At 33.7% G+C, this 26069-nt stretch overlaps 1 long non-coding RNA gene across 1 annotated transcript; it reads right to left on the bottom strand.

The window, feature by feature from the left end:
* Positions 1-3159: 3159 nt before the first annotated feature.
* On the bottom strand, positions 3160-5475 carry LOC128241651 (uncharacterized). The gene is made up of 4 exons (XR_008262424.1): positions 5207-5475; positions 4760-4819; positions 4343-4410; positions 3160-4014 (listed from the first exon to the last, which is right to left on the bottom strand). It is a non-coding gene; the product is annotated as an uncharacterized LOC128241651 (long non-coding RNA).
* Positions 5476-26069: the final 20594 nt, after the last annotated feature.

The following is a 26069-nucleotide window of genomic DNA, read 5'->3' as shown; positions in this document are numbered from 1 at the left end:
TCGAATATTCGATCGAACGTTTGGTATTCGAATGTCAAAATAGGTATTCGAATATTCGATGTTTTTGTTGAAATAATAAATTAATACACTTTTTGCCTACAACTGTCATCTTCGTCTGTCTTGTTGTTACAACGACCCCTAATGCCATAGGTGTGAACTTGATGACACTATACACGCGTCATATCGGATATATCGCCGGGAACTATAAACAGTCCCCGTAATTTTGCATTTACTGGCTGTTAGACAAGTGACATAAAACACATTCCAATTATTTTGGGTATATTTAAATGACCATGCCAATTAAGGGTTTAAGAGATCGGCCTTTATACCAATGTTTTGTCTTCACTGCTAATCAAGCTTGGCGATATTGCTCAAATCGCCTTGATGATACGAAGGACATGTGCTAGTTACTGTTTCCATGTTTTCAATATAACGCTCTTGCGTACAAAAATTAGCTGAAAGTGTATGGTTTAACGTTTAAGGATATATGTCCTGTATTGTTGTAGAATACCTAAGACAAAAGCGACGTTTAGACATGGTGTCGTTTTCTATAAATATTTTTCGTAAACATCAATCCCAGAACGAGGCTGCAAGTCCCACGTTGGCGCATATCGTCATTTAACCGGGACAAACGCAATTCCCTGATCTTATTTTGCATTTTTTACAAAAATGAACGCAGAGGTTTGTTTTTTTTGTTAAAGATATATTGCTTTTTCTTGGGATATATTTTGTAAATGGGAAATTCAGAGGCTAATTTGTGGAACAATAAGGGTCCGTCGCGTGTACCGAATACGACCAGGAAGGGTAACAGGGCCCCCACTATTACTTTAGTGAATAATAATAGTTTACTACAATTCTTAAAGGTTCATTTTGGTGTTCGAATATTCGAATATTCGATCGAAAGAATTACCGAATATTCGAATATCACTTTTGCCATTCGTTTGCATCCCTAGAATCTATACAGACTTAAATGAAAGCAAACATTAGAATCTATACAGCCTCAACTTAAGATAAGCATTGGAATCTATACAACCTTAACTGAAAGCAAACATTGGAATCTATACAGCCTTAACTGAAAGCAAACATTGGAATCTATACAGCCTCAACTGGAGACAAACATTAGAATCTATACAGCCTCAGCTTAAGACAAACATTGGAATCTATACAGCCTCAACTGAAGACATACATTGGAATCTATACAGCCTCAGCTTAAGATAAACATTGGAATCTATACAGCCTAAACTGAAGACAAACATTCGAATCTATACAGCCTTAACTGAAAGCAAACATTAGAATCTATACAGCCACACCTTAAGATAAACATTGGAATCTATACAGCCTCAACTGAAGACAAATATTGGAATCTATACAGCCACACCTTAAGATAAACACTGGAATCTATACAGCCTCAACTGAAGACAAACATTCGAATCTATACAGCCTCAACTGAAGACATACATTAGAATCTATACAGCCACACCTTAAGATAAACATTGGAATCTATACAGCCACACCTTAAGATAAACATTGGAATCTATACAGCCTCAACTGAAGACAAATATTGGAATCTATACAGCCACACCTTAAGATAAACACTGGAATCTATACAGCCTCAACTGAAGACAAACATTCGAATCTATACAGCCTCAACTGAAGACATACATTAGAATCTATACAGCCACACCTTAAGATAAACATTGGAATCTATACAGCCTCAACTGAAGACAAACATTCGAATCTATACAGCCTTAACTGAAAGCAAACATTCGAATCTATACAGCCTCAACTGAAGACATACATTGGAATCTATACAGCCTCAACTGAAGACAAACATTGGAATCTATACAGCCTCACCTTAAGATAAACATTGGAATCTATACAGCCTCAACTTTAGACAAACATTAGAATCTATACAGCCTCAGCTTAAGACAAACATTGGAATCTATACAGCCTCACCTTTAGATAGACATTGGAATCTATACAGCCTCAACTGAAGACAAACATTGGAATCTATACAGCCTCAACTGAAGACAAACATTAGAATCTATACAGCCTCAACTTTAGACAAACATTAGAATCTATACTGAAGACAAATATTGGAATCTATACAGCCACACCTTAAGATAAACACTGGAATCTATACAGCCTCAACTGAAGACAAACATTCGAATCTATACAGCCTCAACTGAAGACATACATTAGAATCTATACAGCCACACCTTAAGATAAACATTGGAATCTATACAGCCACACCTTAAGATAAACATTGGAATCTATACAGCCTCAACTGAAGACAAATATTGGAATCTATACAGCCACACCTTAAGATAAACACTGGAATCTATACAGCCTCAACAGAAGACAAACATTCGAATCTATACAGCCTCAACTGAAGACATACATTAGAATCTATACAGCCACACCTTAAGATAAACATTGGAATCTATACAGCCTCAACTGAAGACAAACATTCGAATCTATACAGCCTTAACTGAAAGCAAACATTCGAATCTATACAGCCTCAACTGAAGACATACATTGGAATCTATACAGCCTCAACTGAAGACAAACATTGGAATCTATACAGCCTCACCTTAAGATAAACATTGGAATCTATACAGCCTCAACTTTAGACAAACATTAGAATCTATACAGCCTCAGCTTAAGACAAACATTGGAATCTATACAGCCTCACCTTTAGATAGACATTGGAATCTATACAGCCTCAACTGAAGACAAACATTGGAATCTATACAGCCTCAACTGAAGACAAACATTAGAATCTATACAGCCTCAACTTTAGACAAACATTAGAATCTATACAGCCTCAACTGAAGACATACATTGGAATCTATACAGCCTCAACTGAAGACAAACATTAGAATCTATACAGCCTCAGCTTAAGACAAACATTGGAATCTATACAGCCTCACCTTAAGATAAACATTGGAATCTATGCAGCCTCAACTTTAGACAAACATTAGAATCTATACAGCCTCAACTGAAGACATACATTGGAATCTATACAGCCTCAACTGAAGACAAACATTATAATCTATACAGCCTCAGCTTAAGACAAACATTGGAATCTATACAGCCTCAACTTAAGGCAATCATTGGAATCTATACATCTTCAAGCTAGGACAAACATTGGTGTCTATACAGTCTCAGTATTGTCTTGTACATATACAGCTTTTAAAAAGTATTTAGCAACAGCTTTGGTTCTTAATCTGTTTTATTGATCATATACAATGTATTATATAACATGAGGTACACTAAATGTAGCAATCACATGCAGGGAAACCCTTAGATATTTTGTAAGAAAAATGTTGAGTTCTCTGTAGCCACTCTATATGTATATGCATAAAGAACACATTTTACAACAAAAAATATATCTGTTTTATCTTGAAGGCTAGGAATGGACATGTACATGTACCCTATGACACCAACACAATATAATCAAAATAACAACACATTTAAATTTGTTAAAATGTTTGATAATATACGAATGGGTATTCAATGAAGAGTATAATAAATACAGTTTAAAATGGTAAAACTAAAATGACACATTCGGTCTTGTTTCGTACAGAAAAATGATGAGAATGAAGGTACACATAGTGTCAACATAAATACATACTATCCCCAAATAAGAAAATGTTATGATAAAGGTTGATTACTCACCACTTAACCTCATAAAAATACAGGTAGTTACAAGACAAATTTCAAGTATGTGGATGAAACAAATGGAACACATCCAAGTTAACTGAAGACTCTGACTATGTCTGGATTTATCTTATCTTGCACTGTCAAAGAATATTTTTTCCATATCCATGTTTAATGGAATATCATTACTATTAATATAGATATTCATTATTGTAGTGCATACTTGTTATGTAAGTTAAAATAAATCATGTTCAAATAACAAAGGAAACACATCCAGATTGTCAACTGTAGTGTGAACTTCATTATTTCTTTACTTTCTATGTTAAGAGAACCTTTCTTTGTATTCTTTGCCTGAAAAAATAAATAATAAAGATATAGATTAAAAGCATCCCCATTTATCAAAGATCAGCAGTTAGCAATTTTTTTGGCAATCTTGGGCATATTTATCAGTCCATATGCAATACAGGAATAAATGCTGTTAGCAGGAAATTACAAGAATTTCAAATGTATAAAAAACATTTTTACATAAAGTTTAGTTGTAGAGGATCTTTTAGGATTATGATATAGTAATACTGGCAAATTGAAATTGGAATACATGATACTTATTTCATGGCAAGATTTAAAGTTTAACACAGTATTCACATACTTAAGAAGAAAACAAATACAACATGCATATTACCGTTCTTCAATGCTGCATGCAAATCCTTATTCGCCACCTCTCGGACATCATTTTTCCATGAGTACATACTGCAATTAAATCATAATATAAAAGAAAATTCTATGAAAAATCTTTCTTTTGTTGATCACCTTCAAAAATCAAAGTCTTAAAACCTATTGTGCAAATATTAAGAAGTTTTTTTACAACAAAAGTATGCTATATGGATTGCCTGTACGGTAGTATTAGGCAAAATATATTAAAACATACTTTGTGGTTTGCTTTCCTGTCATGATATTATTTCAAAGTCTGAAGCAGTTAAATATTCCTAAAAATCCAATAAAGAAAAAAGTCCAATTCTAGGATCACAATACACATGATATCATATTGGAAATCATGATTAAAAAAGAAGGTGTTTTAAACATTTCTTGTTAACATTACCTGACAATAAGACTCTTTCCTGCCTTCCCTCATCATATTGCTCTCAACAATCTGCATAACCTGAAATTATATTTGAATAATGCAATACTTGATAACTTTGTCATTATCAACTATGACTGTAAGTCTTGGTATAAAACCTTCAGTTCCCACAGTCTTTGATACTCTTCAAAATATATTACAAAAAGAAAAGGAAAATCTTTACTGTGCGTGATATCTGATCTGCTTTCATTGCCACAATTGATGAAAATAAATTTTGGACAAATGGGAGCAATTCTCTCAACTAGAATCTGACATTGCATTAAGAATGTTATGCATCAGTCAATTATAACCACAAACACTTGACAAAGTACCATTATGAACCAAACATACATAAAATAACATTCAAATATTCGTCTTTGATATTTCAAACGTCAAAATAAAATCATATATCTTTTACTGTTAGCATACTTGATCCCAATCCTTTCGTACCACAGCGACACATCATGGTGACGGAGAAATTACAAAGTTGACTTGAGGCTGTATATCCATGTCGACATATTGGAAGTCCAAGTTATAATCCTTAAAATAGCTATTATACAAAAACGGGAGCTTAAAGGGCTATCCGGAAATGAAACTAGTTGAAATGGTCGCAGTCAACAGTTTCATGGTTTACTTTACGGAAAAATTTAAGGGTGTATAGATTCCAATGGTCAGACTGTGAGCGTGTATAGAATATAACGTCGACCGCGTAATTGCTATAGGATGCTTCCAGTATGAAAGTTAACACATTTAAGGGGCACATATTTTGCGGGTTCTTATATAGATCCCATATTAAATATAGGCCCCACAAGAAAGGTCTGAAAACGACGGGCACCCCGCAGATCACGGTATGTATTGATATATATATATATATATATATATATATATATATATATATATATATATATATATATATATATATATATATATATATATATATATATATATATATATATATATATACACGTATGCAAAAGTGACGTAGTATGTGGTCAAAACAAGCATAAGAACATTATAAACCTGAAGTTATATTACGAAAACTAAATATCACTTCTAGAACAGACTATATAAATGTATTAAAGTGCTCATTTTTTAAAAAGATCTTGAAGGAGAGTGGCCATGCTATTTACTTACTTTACGACAATGATTGCCATGTCAACAAAAATTTAATAAATTATCGCTTTAAAGAAATCAACAATTTCACAAATAAGTCAACAATTCACACATACGCATTTTAATAGTTTCCATACCCGTGTCATGGCTTACGAATTTGAGTTATTTTAGATACTTAATTGCATACTAGTGACGATTTGCCAATAATGTAGGTCGTCTCAGTAGCTAGCTTATATCTAGATTGTACATATATTGTTTACTACAAGTATGGAATGTTTATCCCTTTTAAACCATTACTTTATGCTTATAGGCTAAGGGAGATAAAGCCGAATTATGAACGACTTTGATAACTATTATCGGCGGCTACAAAAGTACTCTACCCTAATTTCTACCTTATTCAATTAGGTCTTGTTTAAATCCAATAAAAAACGCATTTAATAAAGAAGGTACTTTTAGGATAATTATATCAAAACCTACTCCAAAACGATGTCCGGGTTAACCGCACCGAAGTTTTCAATTTCAAACAAAATGTACAGCTCTGCGCAATCTGAAACAAAATGTACATTTATTAAGCTCTTCGCAATTTTAAACAAGATGTATATTCATAAAGCTCTGCGAAATTTTAAACAAAATATATATTCTGCGCACAGAATAAATTTTCAAATGTAAATGAGTGGAGGGTAACCTTTCAAATCGCTAGTGTCACTATGAAGTGGTTGCCATTGAATTGTCAAAAGAAATGGATGATGAACCTTCGATTGCAGCTTTTCCGTTTACCTGACCATTGAGTGAACAAAGATGAGCTTTTGTGATTGACTTTTATCCGTCGCCCAAGGTCCAATATTATTTTTCTTTCTCTAGTATCGAAAGTTTCTAAACCAATATTATTCAAACTTGTTAGATGCGATGCGTATTGCCATAATATATCGACCAAGTCTATGAAGGGCAACTCTGGCAGTACGTTAAAAATGTTCACCAACCCTTGTCATACTAAGTAAGAAAATGTCAGACCATTTTTAATAATTATTGGCCAAATCTGACCAGTAGTCAGTTTAAGTTTGTCTGGGGTTTTTTTATTACTGAAAGTCAGTGAACATAATTATGTTTTAAAATAACGTTTAAGTCCCATTATGTTTTAGTGATGCAAAGTATGTTGTTTTTAGTGGGGTGCGAACCCAAGAAAAAATATCCCACGGGAATCATCATTTGGACGACTTTCAAAGAAGAGTGGGATATATTGACGTGTTAACCATACATTGATAACATCACGTGATAATGTAAGTCAACCGATTACGCAATAACAAAGCTGTTCACGCTTATATGAACTTTAAAAACGATATTTGAGAAAATATCAACATTTGCTGAAGAGTTCGCGCTTTTGGTATCTTAGTTTTAACACTCCTAATGATTTGCCACACTCTATTTTGTCATACACAAAAACGTGCATTTTACAAAAACATTAGCGTGTCCCAATCTGTGATTTTTCACGAAACAGCAATTGATAGTTTTTCATTTGAAAATGCTTGTTTAACATTTATTTAGAAACATGAGCTTAATCTCTTTATGCCAAATTTAATTAGAAATGTTTAGTATTTCTTTCCGGTAACTGCTGATGTACTGCTTGCAACGCGCTATGCTTTACCCACCTATCTACCTCACTAGCATTTAGTGAGTCTGTGATCCAGTTTAGTTCCCAAACATTCCGTTCTACTAAAGCCTCATGTGGACATCAAACTCTATCATAGTAATATACTCACTTTTTTCTTCTTTTATTATGCAATCCTAAGTGGCACTGAGGCTTTAAGCAGTTTATATATGAAACCGTTCACTGTTGTGCACATAATTTTTACATGCACTATATTCTGACATACCTATATATGGACCATTTGTTTTCATACTTGAACTTTATTGACTATTAAAGATAAACAATTAATTAAGGAATATGGTCTGCGTTAGTACCTTTCGTTTATTTGGTCTTCGAAATAATGATAATTTAATTACAAACACGTTCTGCTAGTCCTTCCTAAGGATTCAAACTTAAATTCACACATAGAAAATAACGAATCGAGGTGCATTTTGAGATATAATGAATTTCTTGTGCTTCATTAAAAGAACATCCAGTTAGCTTGAATTGTTAGGAGAACTATTTTTATTGGATGTTTTCATTGTAATCAGTTCTGGTACTACTTTGATTATTCAAATTCGCTAACGGCAATATAATCAAAATACAGCGTATGAATACATTACGTCAGTGACCCCCAGATGCGGCTTGAAAATGCAGATAGCGCGTTTATGGCTATGAATTAGGCCACAAGTGTCCTAGTCCAAAAATCATTTGTATATGTAGTATTACGTTTAGGTTCAGTGAGATAATCTAAAAGTATATCATTTAAAAATAACCTTAATTCCTTTCCAACCCCTTCGTTTACATATAAACTTAATTGGCCCGTCGGTATAGTACACTATATAATAAACATATATAATCTAAATATGAGCCAGTCTTAGTATTTAAAATAACTTAAACCCCTACGTTATATGATTGCAATAAAAACTGGTTGTACATTATAGAGGAGAGTTATTTCGAAAGTATTAAAACACAAGGTATCACTTATATTAATGTAATACTCATTAATGAATGTTGTAAACATGTAAACACCATTTACGTAAAGCGTCTATATTTACATCGTACTAAAGAATAACCGATTTGTATTATAAAATTTGTTCATAAATAATATGTATTAAAAAGAGAAACATACCTATTAATTGAGATGGACACTAATTGTCTTCCATGTACTATATACACCTCATAAATGCTGTTGAAGGTAGGTTACTCGTGTGGCTTCCGTGCGATATTAAATCATTGCTGTATCGGTTTAACGTCCCTTTACCTGTTATGTCTTTATATATGCATTCATTTAAAAAGTTGTAGAAGACTAGTGGATAGCATACACGGCCTCTTTCATTATTAACAAATCGGTTTGCTAAATGAGTTAACACATTTACGTAAAGTGTCTACATTTCCATTGTATTAAAGAATAACCAATTTGTATTAACAGTTATAGATAATGTGTAATTAGATGGACAATTATTGTCTTCTATGTCCTATATGAAACTCATACAAGTTGCTTAAGGTAGGTTACTCGTGTGGCTTCCGTACGACATTAAATCATTGTTGTATCGGCTCAACGTCCCTTTACCTGTTATGTCGTTATATGCGTTCATTAAGTTGTATAAAACTTATGGATATCATACACGATTTAATCGACAGGGGCGTGGCTTCCTATAGGCCGTGTAGGCCGCGGTCTACACATTTTTCAGAAAACGAAAAAGTAAAAATGCCAAATTTGCAATAAAAACTGAAGGCATAGGGAGGTTGGAAGGGAGAATGGTCTTAAATATGAAATTCCGACAAATGCGCTTTAATATATCGGAAACCGGGTATTTCAAATATTCAAATATATCGTTTTCCTATGCTCTAAAGTTTTCACGCGACATTAATGTTTCGTATATTATTTATCGAAAGTTTCATATGGTCAGTACTCTAAAAAGTGGCCTACACATATATTTTCGTCAAGCTACGCCCCTGACGAATTCTTTCAATATTATCATATCGGTTTGCTAAATGTGAAAATGTAACTGCTGCTTGTTTGTTTGGTCGATGAATGACGTGGCAACAAACACAGTGTGACAATACTGTTGTTCCATTGACGTTCGCTGCCTAGTGATGACGGTGGTTTATTTTACAGCGGTAAATTAATACAAATGAATACTTATTAGTAAGAAATATGACTTCATGTTTGAAACGCCAAACAACATAGCGTTCCTTACAGCCATGAAGTAGGCGTAATACGCCGCAGGCGATACTATTCTCTCTAGCAGACGTAGTCAGAGCGCCTCAAATTGATGAATATAAGTATCTTCCATGACCGCGGTAAACCTCGTTTCCGCAAAACACCCTACGCTCGGGTCGGGATGAACCTATCTTACACGAGCAGCTATGGTAGATGCCTTTTCTCCCTCCTCAGTTAAACAAAATTAAGTAAAAATGTATTTTTTTGTTGGAACTCTTTTGTGCTTAGTGAAATTAATTGCGTATGGATATGCAATAATTCGTGGTTGTCATGGATATGCGCGCAGTGATTCAGATTATGTTAATAGTCAAATCGGTCTTTAAATGTTCTAAGAAGAGTGAAGCATTATTTCTTGAAAGGTGCGTGAAAGCTGTTTTATTGTGACATTTGAAGCGAGAAATGATTAATTAGCGTTCTAAATATTGCCACGAGACAAGGTTTCCATGATGCTACAGACGACAGTCTTCAACAAGGGAGGTAATTACAATGTGGCGACCATCAAAAAGGAGTTCCATACAGGCATTTTATCTTCGCCCGTGGGCAAGATAATAATTTCTAGCATGGTTAGATTATTGCACCTACTCATCTGAGGTGGGAGAATTACAATTCCGTTACAGGAATCAAAACGGTTTGATGTTACTTAGATATCCCCGGCCAAAATGATATGTTTGCATGTCCACCAGCTGTGGAATATCGCTTTATTTATACGTTGCTTTCTTCTTTATCGTACAAAAGTGCGGATTACCCTATGAAATAATTATCCCCTGTCTGATATCCAAACTATACAGAAATGCAAAATGAACTTGCCAGGGTTTCTGAACTATAAAAGCGGTTAAAACCCGGATTTGAGGTGAGATGAATTATGCACGTTTTATCTACCAGGTTTAGGCAAATGGAACAATCCTGTATAGTTTATTGCCTTATGAACAATGCATATGTATGTGCTTTGGCGAGCTATCCCAGCCGAACTTGGTACTATGATATTTACATGTTGTTACAATAATGAATCAAAGCACTGAAAGTGCTGAGGGACGGTACTGCTTAAAGCTGGCAGCAGGAGAGTTACAACTGGTTGTATGAATGTCACATGTGTGGAAAGAGGAGATTGAATCAGACAGTACATCACTCCTAGTCTGTTTTTTAGAAGAATTTTTCTTAAGTGGGAATTCAGGAAAAAAAGGCAGGGTGCAAGGTCAGACTGTGATCTTCTGATGTGCATTGAAAGAGCGCTAATGGGGCATTTGCAAGGGTCAATGTTCAAAAGATATTGTGCATGTGTTGTAACTACTCTCAATACCAATACAAATGGTAAGGGTTGCTTTTATCTCAAATAAGTATCACAATTATGTGTCTGTATTATTTTTAAACTTTTTTTGAATTGACATTTTGAATATCAAATATAATTCATAATTATTGATGGAAGCTCTGTCTAACAAAAGGGCACAGTGGGGAATAGTAATACAGCAACTAGTCGGGAAAGGGAAGCCTTCTGCTTTTTAGGTCCAGCACGGCAATGTTAAAAAATTGGGTAACAACTAATAGGCTATGACAACAACTATTTTTGCTTTGGTAAGAAGGAAACCACAAAACATGAACACTGAAGTGCATACAGATATAAATTTAAAAAAAATAGATTAAAACAATAAAATGTTGAATATGATTTATAAATGGCAGCTAATTTAAGAGTATAGCTATTGTCTTTATTTCTCCATAATTATCAATATTATACCAGGGTTTATTAGATCAATTGGGGGTGAACCAAAAGTACCAAAATCAGCAAGTTCAATTTTTCCTTAAAACAGACTGAACTTATGAATTAGGGCTAGTATGAGGTAAAAAATGCAATATTGTAAATGATTTTTTTTTATTTCTATCCCTGTCTCAGCTATGTGTATACACTAAAGAATAGCATGTAGGGGTCCTGTGATTTTTACAAGACACACTCAGAAGCTTTTTTTTAAATAAATGGAATTTACTCGGTCCAAAAACTCAATTAAAATGTACACTAAGATATGAATTACATAAGTTTTGGACAGTTATTTTTCATCTTGCAATGGTATCATCTGGTGTCTAGTCCCTTGAAATGTATTTCAACCATGCCTGAATGACAAAAATGCAAGGTAAAGCTCTAGGAAATAATGGTGTAATATGAAGGCTATATCAAAGGATGGATTTCTTTTAAAAGAATTTAACAAGAGAAAGTTACAGCCCGGACACGACAACCTATACTCTATGTCCTTATATGCAGCACTCCATTGTGAATAAACACTAAGTGTGACCTTGACCCTTGAGGTAGGGACACGGGTCTTGCAGGCGACACGTCGTCTTGGTATGTGGAACACATGTGGCAAGTTATTTTAAAATCTGTCCATACAAGGGAAAGTTACAGCCCGGACACGACAACCTATACCCTATGTCGTTATATGCAGCACTCCATTGTAAATAAACTCTAAGTGTGACCTTGACTTTTGAGGTAGGGACACGGGTTTTGCACGCGACACGTCGTCTTGGTATGTGGAACACATGTGGCAAGTTATTTTAAAATCTGTCCATACAAGAGAAAGTTACAGCCCGGACACGACAAACCTATACTCTATGTCCTTATATGCAGCACTCCATTGTGAATAAACACTAAGTGTGACCTTGACCTCTGAGGTAGGGACACGGGTCTTGCACGCGACACGTCGTCTTGGTATGTGGAACACATGTGGCAAGTTATTTTAAAATCTGTCCATACAAGGGAAAGTTACAGCCCGGACACGACAACCTATACTCTATGTCCTTATATGCAGCACTCCATTGTAAATAAACACTAAGTGTGACCTTGACCTTTGAGGTAGGGACACGGGTCTTGAACGAGACACGTCGTCTTGGTATGTGGAACACATGTGGCAAGTTATTTTAAAATCTGTCCATACAAGAGAAAGTTACAGCCCGGACACGACAACCTATACTCTATGTCCTTATATGCAGCACTCCATTGTGAATAAACACTAAGTGTGACCTTGACCTTTGAGGTAGGGACACGGGTCTTGCACGCGACACGTCGTCTTGGTATGTGGAACACATGTGGCAAGTTATTTTAAAATCTGTCCATACAAGAGAAATTTACAGCCCGGACACGACAACCTGTACTCTATGTCCTTATATGCAGCACTCCATTGTGAATAAACACTAAGTGTGACCTTGACCTTTGAGGTAGGGACACGGGTCTTGCACGCGACACGTCGTCTTGGTATGTGGAACACATGTGGCAAGTTATTTTAAAATCTGTCCATACAAGAGAAAGTTACAGCCCGGACACGACAACCTATACTCTATGTCCTTATATGCAGCACTCCATTGTGAATAAACACTTAGTGTGACCTTGACCTTTGAGGTAGGGACACGGGTCTTGCACGCCACACGTCGTCTTGGTATGTGGAACACATGTGGCAAGTTATTTTAAAATCTGTCAATACAAGGGAAAGTTACAGAGCCGGACGGACGGACGGACGGACGGACGTACGGTGCGATTTTAATATGTCCACCTTCGGGGGCATAAAAATTGTTTACCATTACAATTAACCAGTCTGTAGTGTTATATGAATCTATAATGAACTACTTTGGCGAAATGATAATGTACAGGATATTTGGCTTATCAAAATAACCCCTGTTCTAATAGCAACAACATAAAACCACCACACATACTATTAAATCTGAGGCAAAGTGAAAGTAATGCAATTCATGGAAGATGACGCAGCTGACAATTATCAAATAACATGAATGACAGGAAGAGTATACCCATTATCACACTCTTTTGAGCAGCATTTGTCATTATTTACAATTGAACAAAAAGAAATTTACATAAAATGAGATAAGCACTGAATCATGAGTGAAGTGATAATGTGAAAACAATGAATCTAAATGATACACATGAAAACGCTATAACATTGTAGCCGAAAAAATATGCAATGAGTGAAAATGATTACAATATGTCAACAAGAGCCGTCGTAAGACAGCGCGCTCGACTACGCCGCTTTGACTTAGAATACAATAACAATGTAATAATACCAAGTTTGGTCTCTTTATGTCAAACCTAACTAAAATTATTTAATACATAAGTTGACTTTGATGCTGCCCTCCCACCAGCCCGCCCAAACAATGACGCAAGTCATTTAAATAACTTGATTTCCCATTATGAAAATGTGGTTAAGAAGGAAATTAAAATAAAATCAAAAAAAAAATCAAGGGCCATAATTTGTATTAAGGCTTAAAATGGAGTTATGTTTCTTGTTGTAAGACGGTCGTAAATAATTTTGAATTTTATTTAGTGCATTTAATGAACGGTATAGAAGTTTTTTTTATAAAATTCCCAACTAGCCCTTAACTCTTACTTGCCTAAAACTTTAACCTAAGTCAATCAGGGGCCATAACTTGTATTTAGGATATGGAGTTATGTAACCTCATTGGGTGATGGTCCTGAACAATTGTGTGAAGTATTAAGTCAATTGAATGAAGGGTATAGAAGTTATTAAACAATATCCCAACCTGCCCTAAAACTTTAAACTTAGTTCCATAGTCAATCAGGGGCCATAATCTGTGTAAAGAATAATATGGAGTTATCTAACCTCATTATGTGATGGCTCTGAACAACTGTGTGAAGTATTAAGTCCATTGAATGAATGGTATTGGAGTTTTCAGTGAAAATCCCAATTGCCCTAAAACTTAACCTGCCCTAAAACTTTTACCTAAGTCAATCAGGGGCCATAACTTGTATTTAGGATAATATGGAGTTATGTAACCTCATTGTGTGATGGTCCTGAACAACTGTGTGAAGTATTAAGTCATTTGAACAAAGGATATAGAAGTTATTAATAAATATTCCAACTTGCCCTAAAACTTTAACCTAAGTTCCATAGTCAATCAGGGGCCATAATCTGTTTAAAGAATAATATGGAGTTAACTAACCTCATCATGTGATGGCCCTGAACAACTTCATGAAGTATTAAGTCAATTGAATGTAGGGTATTGGACTTATAAGTGAAAATCCCAACTTGCCCTAAAACTTTAACCGGACGCCGACGCTGGGGCGAGTAGTATAGCCCACCTATTCTTCGAATAGTCGAGCTAAAAATCATTTATTTATAGGTTAAGCAGTGCATTTGGTTGGGGGAAAATCTTGATTTGTTTAAGGCTGTAAACTGCAAAAAGGTTTGTCCAAAAATAATTTCATAGCTGTTAAGGAATGTTTGGAATATGTTTCCATAAGGGCATTAGGTTATTGTTATTTTAATTAATTATCAATTTGGAAGACATTTCTAGGCAGCCATAAGTAGAGCCTGTTTTTTAACAGTGATTAGACTTCAAACTTAGAAAGAAATGAAAAATATATAGACAATTCAAAGCAGAAATGTCAAGAGGCTTATTGCTGAGTTGTTATCGGAAATAAGACATTGACTGCCCGGTATATAATGAAGTGTACTAACTATAAGATATGAAAATGTTCACAGACAACAGTGGTAGAAATAAATAAAAACAAATTCATCTAGATTATCTGTTAGTGACACTGGTATAGCAACAGAAATTGAAGTATGTGAACATCAATACAGAAAAATCGCATCTTAATAAAATCATAGTTAACTTCAAGTACAATATCTATGCATAGAGCACTGTCAGATAAGACACAAGTAATAAATGCAAAAAATTTGGCACTGTCTGTACATACTGGTCATCTCAAGTTGCAGCAGAATTTATAACACAGGAGTTTTTCATTCTTCATTTAGCATGATTGCCTTTCAGACCTTTCTAGTAATGTTTGAATATGAGGAAATGGTAGTTGAAGTAGTATACTGTTCAAGCTGATGGTCCAGGTACACAGATAGTTTGTGTTAATGAAGGAAGTTGGTGTAATTTCAATATGTTCAGTTACATGTTATCTTGACAAATTGGTGGCATTAAAACTGAATTGTTTAAAATAAAAGTGAAGACTTCCTTCTGTTGCCTGTAGGAAGCAAAATCAGCTGGGTGGAAACAGTCAGCATTGTGTCATCTGAAACTCCACCATCCAATCCTCTCTTGGCCTCTTTCACAAAGGTAGCTCAGATTTTCTGCAAATGTTCACATATGCTAATTATAAATTCAAACCTTGAATACTTCAAAATACCTATCAACTAACATATTTTAAACAATCAATAAGAAATACAGCTGAAATTAGAGACAAAATAAAGAATGTATTGTATTTGGCAACGAGTGTTGTTTTTTTCTTTAAAATGTATGATGTATCATCTAGACAAACACAAATCTTAAGCTGAATGAAACAAAAATGAAAAAAAGTTTTCAAACAGCATTGATGCTTGTTGTTTTAAGTATGATTATTGATCTGACAAAAGATCATAGGCTTTTGGACCAAATAAATGACACTCAGCTTAGATTTTCTAGATATCTGATGGTTATTCTAAAATTATATTCACCTGCATTATCAGTACATTGTTCGTTGTGGTAGTTGTAGTGAATGGTTTGTAGGTGTTGGCAACAACATCAGTAAAGCATAACATCAGTATGTCTCCCGGCCAGACATCTTTCTCCACAGCTTTGAGCCTGATGGTCACAACCTCATTGCGTCTTGAACAGTAAGACCTGGGGTTCTTCCTACATTAGAAGACAAGAAGAAAATGCTTAATAAACTCAGTGATTTACATTAACAGAGAAACACAAAAAAATATGTACTAGCACTATACAAAAGCAAAGTTATATACATGTAAATGGTGGCTGTGTGAAAGAGTTTAGGGCAAACTTAGAAACTGATATATCAGCAAGTTGATAGTTAGATATTTTTCAGTAGTTAAATTTATATTTGAAGGTAAAATGGATTGAAAAAATGTATGATATATGAAAGATTCCATACCTGGATTATTTTTCTGGAAACTGACATCCTTGTTATCCTAAAGGAAGACAGTGGCAGCCCCTGCATGTTAACAAACCAGCACCGGATGCATTTGCTGTTCATTCACAACCAAACCGCTATTACATATAGTGGAATTTCTTGTTCCTAGTCTGCCAAATACTGTCTGTGGATGGTAAAGAGCACTTTTGACCTGCTGAATTTGGTAAGAAATGTTATTCCATCATGGAATGCCATCTGACCTCCTGTGGTACCACATTCCCACAGGCAAAGACTGGGGTATGGCCCTCTTTTTTCTAAGGCTTCATTAACGGAATACATCTGCAAATACATATGTTTCATTTTAAAATGGCGATGTCTATTTTATCAATTGATCAGCTTAATGATTTTTTATATGGAAATTGAAGAATAAGGTTCATTTGTAGTGCGTCAATACTGTGCTATAGATGCTGGAAAAAATTAAAACAACTCCAATCAATAATTCAAAATGATAATTCAAAATGATAAAATAAGGGTTGAATTAATAGTGTTGCTATACAGTGATAAATGTTGAAACCAGGGCCAGTATTCAGTATTGATATTAGCCTTATCCTTGTCATCGAAATTAGACTTTTGGATGAACAAGCCCGAATTCTTATGCTATTGCATGGAATCATATTTTTGAACAAGCGTGCTATTTAAAATTTTGCTAATTTGCATATTACCAACCAAGTTTACATACGTATACCGAACGTAGTTTCCGTTTTATACGGAATATTATTATGAACGCACATCCGCCCCCTACTGCGGACCGTTACGCTATGAACGCACATCAGTTTTCATTTTTTTAACAAACTGACTATAAAAACGGTGGGGTCGGCGCCTCTACCGTACGTAGGGTCGGGTAACCCGAGCCAAATGTATTTTTTCAGGCCTAAACAAAACAAATGAATAAATTGTTTCTGAGCTGTGTAATTGCACACTCGATACTTGCAACACCATGAATTTTTAGCATTTGCAATAAAAACAGTTAATACACAAAACAAACCTAAATTAACTGTAATAGTTACGCCGTCTATTGAGTAACCCTACTTTAACCTACATTCTACGTCTATTTTTAGACTTTGATGTAAACAACGACTATATTGCACAGTTTTGTTTAAATGCAGTTAAATACAGACCGACAGGCTATACAAAGCTGATGCACAATAATTTCATTTTAGATGGCAAAAATAATACTCACTTTACACATAGACGTTAGAGTCAGTCGCATTCATAGTCCTTGTTGGCGCCGCACTGAAGTGCGCGCCTATTATGGAATGGGAATTTATTTTAGTTAGTGGTAGGAGCGGTTTTTAAGTTGATTGACAGTTTGGTTTTACTGTTATTTTATTATGATTAAAAAATGCAAATTGATGGCGATTGCATGGGTGTTAAAAATGCTATTTATGGTTGAATAGATTGTCTTCAATTTATCTTCAAAACATTATATCGGAAGAACGACAAATAAGTTTAATAACTGTTCCCGATTCGTTTACGTTTTCCGATTGGTTACCTGTAATATCATCTGCCGGAAATGTAAACATTCGGAGGAGTTCCGAATGAAATGAAAAATGTGTGGACCGGTAATTATGTGAATGGGAATAATTATGTTTCATGTTGTTTTGTTATGTTTACTGCATTAATAAACCATGAGGTAAGCTGTTTTCTTTAATTTAATCGATATTGGAATTAAATGTTCACATAACTTTATTTGTTAATGTGTTGAAGGTGACATTAGTAAAATTTTATTACGATTGCCCCCCGAGTTGTTTTATTTTTAGAATACTACACATATCCGGATGTTGCTATTTTTAGAACCAGAAGGTATTTCCCCGCTATTCATAGGTCAATAATGGAATTTCTACATCGTCGATTAATAGTTGGAAATTCGGTGAAGTTTTTTTATGAATATACGTAGAAAATAAGTAAACACTGACAGTTGATTACGATACATCTAACAATTTGAGTCATTACAGTAAAACATGGATTAGAAGTGAATTATATACGCGTAAGAGAAGATTTTCTGTCGAAAAAACTAATGTCAACAATCAGCATGGAACTGGGATGTTCGTATCAAAGGGCTATTCATGTAAGTATCCTTGAGTAGTTGTGTACGTTTATGTGTTCAAAAATGTTTGTTTTTTAATTTATCTTTGGAATTCTTAAATCAGTTTTATTTGCTTAATGTTAAGACAGCGTTTTAATATTTCTACTGGTCGACGGTACATTTCCGAACAGGGCACAAATCCCGAACACCGGCTAAAACACGCGTTTGTTTACCGTGATCGATTATTCGATGATCAAGATCAATACAGAGGCTTGCCTTGACTACACTTGTGAAGTTTCATCTTGTTTTATTAAGTATTTTTCAAAAAAATGCCATTTAATGTTTATACCTTAAAGATCAAAATGTAGTACATGGGGGAATGACGTCAGAGGGCGCACGCGCATCTTTAGGTTTTGCAGAAGTTTATGTTGACCTACATTCAAGGTATTTATAAATAGAAATCACGCTTTACATTTGAATTGCATGTTTTAAAAAAAACATTGGAAACAATAATTAACTTTGCAGTTAAGTGTTTATTTAATATAGCATACTTATTAATTATAATTGTATGACCATGTATTTGCGCTTTTCAAGTGTTCGGTAAAAACTTTCATAAGCATAAATTTAAAGGTGATTTACTGTCCATAAAATGAAGGATTTTCGACATGAAATTGATGAGATCGTGAAACTGTAATTTGACAGATGTTGTCACATTAACCAAAGATGTTTCATACGCAATTTTAACTTACTTTAACAAAAACTCTCCAAGATAATTGTGAAAAACCTCAAAAAGAGTTCGGATTTGTGACCTTAGCCAGTACATGTACTATAAATATACATGTTACATACATGTACTTTACATCTACTTAAAATGCACCAGTCAATTGTAACCACGCCCCCCCCCAGGTCCGAGGAATAGCTGGGACCTTGACTTTCGGTCCAGCCAACCCCGGGTAAAATCCTCGTCCTGCGGGGACAAACAGATGGTCAAATCCTCGCCATCTGCCTATAGGTAAGGCATATTCCCTGCTCAAAGACAAAACCACCCCATTCACGCGAGGCCACCTGAAAGGTAAAAACACATTTCCCCGGCATATCCCCAGACCTGGGGGGCCGTGGTTACAATTGACTGGTGCATTATGTACATGTTACATATTTTTAAATGTACTTATGTACATCATTTATGTATATGATATGAGTATGTAATCTTTTATTTAATTGTTTTATCTTAGAAAAAATATTAGACTTAAAAATACCCATTATTTGTTTACAAACTACATATTTTCAAAATAAACCTGTATTAAAAGATGATGTATGGTTTCGGGCTGGAAGCCACGACAGCTTGGACACAAGCGACATTCATTTGCTTGGTGTAGGTCTTGTTGAACGCCATACTGTTGTGAATCATTATCAACCATATGCACAACAACTACACATTTGTGCCTACCAACCCTTACTCTTGGCTAAAACGGATATTAGTGCAGAATGTATAATTAATACATGTGCATTTGTATTTTACGGTTGTAGTTTCTGTTGGTTGATAATCAGAAGTCTAATTTCTTTCAGGCAGGAAAATGACTGAATATTACTATTATATGAAGAATTCCAGCCTGCATTAAATACTTTGTTGGATCATTGAGACATATTTGACATCCATGTCGATCCACAAGGCAGTCACATTTGATAGAGATGATGTGAGTATTTCATATAAAACATATTTGAGTTGGTGTTTGTTGTTTTATAAACTCACTGTATTCAATAATCCAGTGGTGAAGGTGGTGATGGTGGTGGTGATGATGAATTTTATTGATAAATTTAGTAATTTTCTTTATATCATATACATGTATGTATCAGCTTATTGTTGTTGTTTTTAAATAATGTTGAGAAATATTAAACTGTTTATATTTTATTTTGTATATATGTATGGCAGTATTATTATCTATACAAATTAGTTAGAAAGTCTTTTTTTCTTTTACAGCACTAAACATTCTAGATGGGTAAAGAACCTGAAGGGGCATGAAAACCAAATCAGCATTGACTCAGCATTGAGTAATTATCATCTGTGCACACACTACAAGTACAAACGCATGGGAACAAACCAAACTTCAAATGTTGAAGAGTGAAGAATTATTGTGAAAAATTTTAAATGTTAGAATACCATTGACTAAATAAAACAAATAGCCATCGATTACCAACAGAGACTGTTTACATGTTATAATATTAAAAAGACATTAGTTGAGATCTTTCACTCTGACATTTTTGGAGGGGCATTACTGCCTACTTAGTGTTCTTCTTTCTTTACATATATATATATTCATTTAAAAGTACATTCATTGTTTTTAAATCTGAATTCTGAGTTAGTATCATAAGTAAAATTCATTTATTTGAATGATTACATTTATGAATAAGTCCAATTAAGCTTTATCAATTTTTACAAGAAAAAGGTTGATTTTTAAGCATTTTATTAGTTATAAAAATGTATAGTTACATGACATTATGTATATTTTCTTCAAAACTGAACGGTAAACTATCATAAATTGTCTTTTTAATTGTTCATTAGACATCATAGAAAATATTTAAAATGAGTTCAGCAGGTTCTTTTATTATTAACTATTTTTTATGAATTTATAAAACTGCTATGTATTTTCAATCATCGAAATACTGCTCTGTTCCGAAGACTCACAAGATCAATCAAAATGATTTTTTCCATGTGTATCAATAATATGTTCGGTTGAACTTAATTTTTCTGTTAACTGAAGTTTATTTTACCAGAAACTGTTGTGTTTATTTCATAATCTCTGATAATGTGGAAAAAAAATCAAATATAGACAAAGTATTTTTAATTCACGGTAAAAAAAACTTCAAAATTTGGATAAAAGTCCCATAGTGTTCCATGATAATGATTATGTTGTTGGTAAAAGCTTTATAAAAGTGTGTATTACTTACCTTAATTCAGTTTAAATAATTATGGCCTTTAAGGATTTGTGTTTTCATATAGATTTCCTGTTATATTGAGCTTTGTCAATTTTTGTTGTTGTTTTGTATTATGTACAATTACTACTTCTATTTCCTAACTTTTGTCTCATTTGTCAAATTGAATTGTTACCTATTTAAGTGAAAAAAAAACACACACTATTTTTAAAGATGCACTCTTACTCCCATATAAGACTTATCACAATTAATATTATTGTATTATTGTTTTGATTTTTTTAATGGGTTGATATATGTCAACAACAATGTTTCTAATGAAGGATCTTGAGTTCAATTTGCTAATAAGAATGAACATTAAACATGGTATTTCTGCCTTGTGATACTATAGTAGACCACAGTAAATCTTTTAGCAATCACCAATCATGTAATATTTGTCATGCTTTCTGCTATTATAAACAGGGTCACAAGCTTGTTATCAGTAAACAATATTTCAGTAAATGCATTATTTAGAAAGTAGTTATTGTTTTATCATTCAATTTGATGTGTGTTATAAATACAATTATATGTATTGATTTCAAATAAGAGTTTCACTTTAAAGATGGTCATTTAAAGATAATGAACAGACACACAAAAACTAGACACATTTGATACTAATTATATGAATGATTATTGTTTAGGTGACCTCTGATTTGTTTTAGAGATATTCATAAATGGGTGTTATTCTTTATTGTCTTCAGTTTCTTATACATTTAAGGATTTTTATAATTGCTTTTCTGGTATATATTACAATGTAATTTAATGCAAATGAAAACACACTTTAAACTAGACACATTTGATACTAATGATATAAATGATTATTGTTTACATGTACTCTGATTTGTTATGAAGATATTCATAAAGGGGTGTTCTTCATGTTATTATACATTTTGGACTTGATTTAGTATTGCTTTTCTGGTATATATTCATTTAATGCACAAAGAAATTATTTTAAGTGTTCAGTATCACTTTCACACATTGTTTACTATTATATTTTTGCATATTTGGCCTATTTGGCCTATATATGTGCATTGTTGTATTTCAAAACCTTTGTGAAAAATAGAAACAGTATTATTTCTTTCATACATAGTCTGATACATATTCAGTTTGAATGCGTTATTTTTATCATATTTAAAAAAATTGCCATTGTCCAATAAGACACATGCTGTTTTTGTGTTAATATCAACTAAAACATCCATTTTCAACTCTTCTTTACTATGTAAATGAAGAAGTTAACATAATAACTCCATTGACCAGATTTTTATGCAATTTTACATTACATTTTAGTATTATTAAACAGCTAAAAACAAGGCATGTTATGTTATAAATGCATTTCATCTAGTAAACAATGTTCACTTTTTATATAACAGTTCAATAATTATGTTCTATTTATGTTTGCAACTTTCAGACGAAATGATAATGTTTATTAAAGTACTACAAAAATTGTTAAATTGTTATTTCATATCAATTCCTTATGATGAATGAGGTAACTTTTCTTCCCTACAAGTTGCCATTCCAGTATGGTGACGTTGCCCCCTCCCCCTATATGATTAGAACTGCATTGTACATGAACAATAACTCTATTTCAGCGTATTGCAAGAGTTATTCCCTTTGTATCTTTTCCTGTCCGGAGCATAACTAGAAAACTACTTTTTGGAATTTCATTAAACATCATTCAATGTCATTTAGCACAACGAGAGGAAGTGCAGTGCACAATTACTATAACTCTTTTTAAGCTGATTACATAATTATTGCCCTTTGCCGCTTTTTCTTGACCAGAGCATTACTTTAAAACTACTTATGGTATTGAAATAAAACTTGGTATATGGGTAGGTGGCAATGACAAAAAGTACAGAGCACAAGCAACCTAATTCTGTCGTGTTCATTAATGTACCCCACCCCTAATGCAATGTTCAACTTGAAACTTTTCAATTTCAATGCTTTCGCCTATGTTGTCAAGCAGAATACTACAAATATTTTGAGAATTTCATGGATGCGGTTCAATGCACCATAATATGCTTGTTGGCCTTGACATTCCTTGTTTTTCAACATATAACAAATGCATAAACTATTAAACGGCGCCCTTTGATGCTTTGCATCAATGGTCTTTCTTGTTTTGTTCTGTGACAGCGTGTGTAGGACTCCTGTCAATAGGAAGAATTTTAACTGAACCGTGAACGAAAATAATAACAGCAACAAAACTTTTAATTTCCTACAAAGTAAGATATCTATAGCTTAATAACTGACCGAACTAATTTTTCAACTGTATGTGCTCCTACATATCATTTTCAAAATATCAGAACAAGTTACCAAAATAAAGAACAAACTAAATTCGTTCGAAAACTCTATTGTAAGTAGTCACTCACCGAAACTTGCCGGCCGATGATTGGAAGATGCTTGGAACGATGTGTATTCATACTCATTTGAAACATATCAATCAAATTCCTTGAATACTAAAAGGAAGACCTAAGGGCTGAACAATGGATATGGAGGAAAAGGCTGACCAAAAAATGAATGAAAATATTTTGATATTTTTTTTAAGTTTTATGGGTCGCCGAGTTTTGAAATTTATTTAATGTACGTGATGTGGCCTAGATCTGGATTGATACTTCTATATCTACAAATGATTAAAAAGTCATCCATCTTTAACTAAACGCTCTTATAAATTATACAAATATTTATAATAAATCAGGTATAATACATTCAATAGTACAAGGAAATTAAAATAACCCATAAAAATTAATTCAACAGAAATAATTCAATTTTCAATTTTCTGACCAGCGTTTTCCCTCTTCATTTATATGGTCAGCTCTCGGGTCAGACTTTTAGCACAAGACAACGCGCACCTGCTAAGATAGTTCCGAATGGCGATGTTTTGTTGAAAGAAGCCGATCTGAATACGTTTTTCATAAAACACTAGTGTCATAAGAGAAAGGTATAACCTACAAACAATTCATGTGTAACCATTGTGTTTTTATTTAACAATGCACTGTTAATATTGTGGAGTTACAGTCGAAGAATATATTTTACAATATGAATCAGCCGCCTTTGGGCGCTACTTGACTCGCGTACTTATGAATAGCGGACAAAAGGTTTATTTATATTTGGCCGTGCACTTCCGTTTAAAACTGGTTCCTGGACGCTTCTGTTTGAGGTATGAAGCCGGGGACCAAATGATGCATGCCTGTCGAAAAGTAGCATGATACTTATGAACGGCACTCCGAAATGGTTTTTGTGATGGAAATTCTGGCGAATTTTTGAAAATGAGTGAAAGCTCATGGAGAAAGCAGTTTCTGTCTACTACTTGTTGATTAAGTTGTAATGGAATGTACATGCTGATTTTAAATATTAAGAGCTAAACACCTGGTAAGTGGTAGTGAAATGTATTAAGGTGTTTATTCTTGATAAATCGCCAACAAATGTCGTTGAAATTGGCATGTATCGTAATCGTTGTCGTCAGTGCCGACTCCGTGCTGTCTACATATTCGCAACTGTTTTCAAGAAATCTAAATACTGAAAGCGCTCAACGATTGTCGATGATCCAATGTATTAAAGCGGTGATTGCGGGATGCTTATCAATCTCGGATATGCAAGTGGATGAGTCCATAACGATTAATGCATATCAACGATTTCTTCCATATTGTATTATTAATTTCATATCATACACAATTCACAGGTTACTACTTGCAACATCCTTTGACTTAAAATAAACTGAGTGTAAGTACAAATCACTATAAGTTTTCCGAATGCACAGACCAAGCGTCTCTACAATATCTTTAGTATTAATATAATACACTATCAGACACATTTCCCATTATAATCACACTTCTATTTTGCTTTCGAGTGATGGGATTTGACACTCAATAGGTCGTGAATATTAGAAAGAGAATAACGCTCAAATATCCGTTGAAAGCAAATGTTTTTTTTGTTGTTTTTTTAAAGTAAGATATCCATGTTTTTCATCACTTGATCACCGAAGGTACATATTTTCCCCTGTGGCTTTGTAATAAAATGATGAAATAAAATCGATATCACACTGAAACATTCAATGTTTGTTTTTTGTTTATTTTACGAAACGTATAAACATACGATAATGTTTCAATATTTTTTTATTGATGTCGCGTGGAAACGCGACGTCAGTATTGAATACGTTTCAATGTTGTGCATTAGCGTGTCACGCCAGTGATTAAAATGGTCCAGCAAACAACATTATTAAAAAGATAGACGATAAAATATGTTTGACCTTCATGAACAAACAATGTAACAAACTGATTAAAGAAATAGAAAATTGGAAATACATCATTTTTATTTTGATAATGAATTGAAATATTTACTTTAGATGCTTCTGTGATACGGGTCATTCCTCTCAGTACAGTGTAGATTTTTTTCTTCAGAAAATTATATTCTTGC

The sequence above is a fragment of the Mya arenaria genome, chromosome 7 (genome assembly GCF_026914265.1).
Source record: "Mya arenaria isolate MELC-2E11 chromosome 7, ASM2691426v1".
Lineage (NCBI taxonomy): Eukaryota > Metazoa > Mollusca > Bivalvia > Myida > Myidae > Mya > Mya arenaria.
Note: the sequence above shows the minus strand (reverse complement) of the source record. Positions and strands in the feature narration are given on the sequence as shown.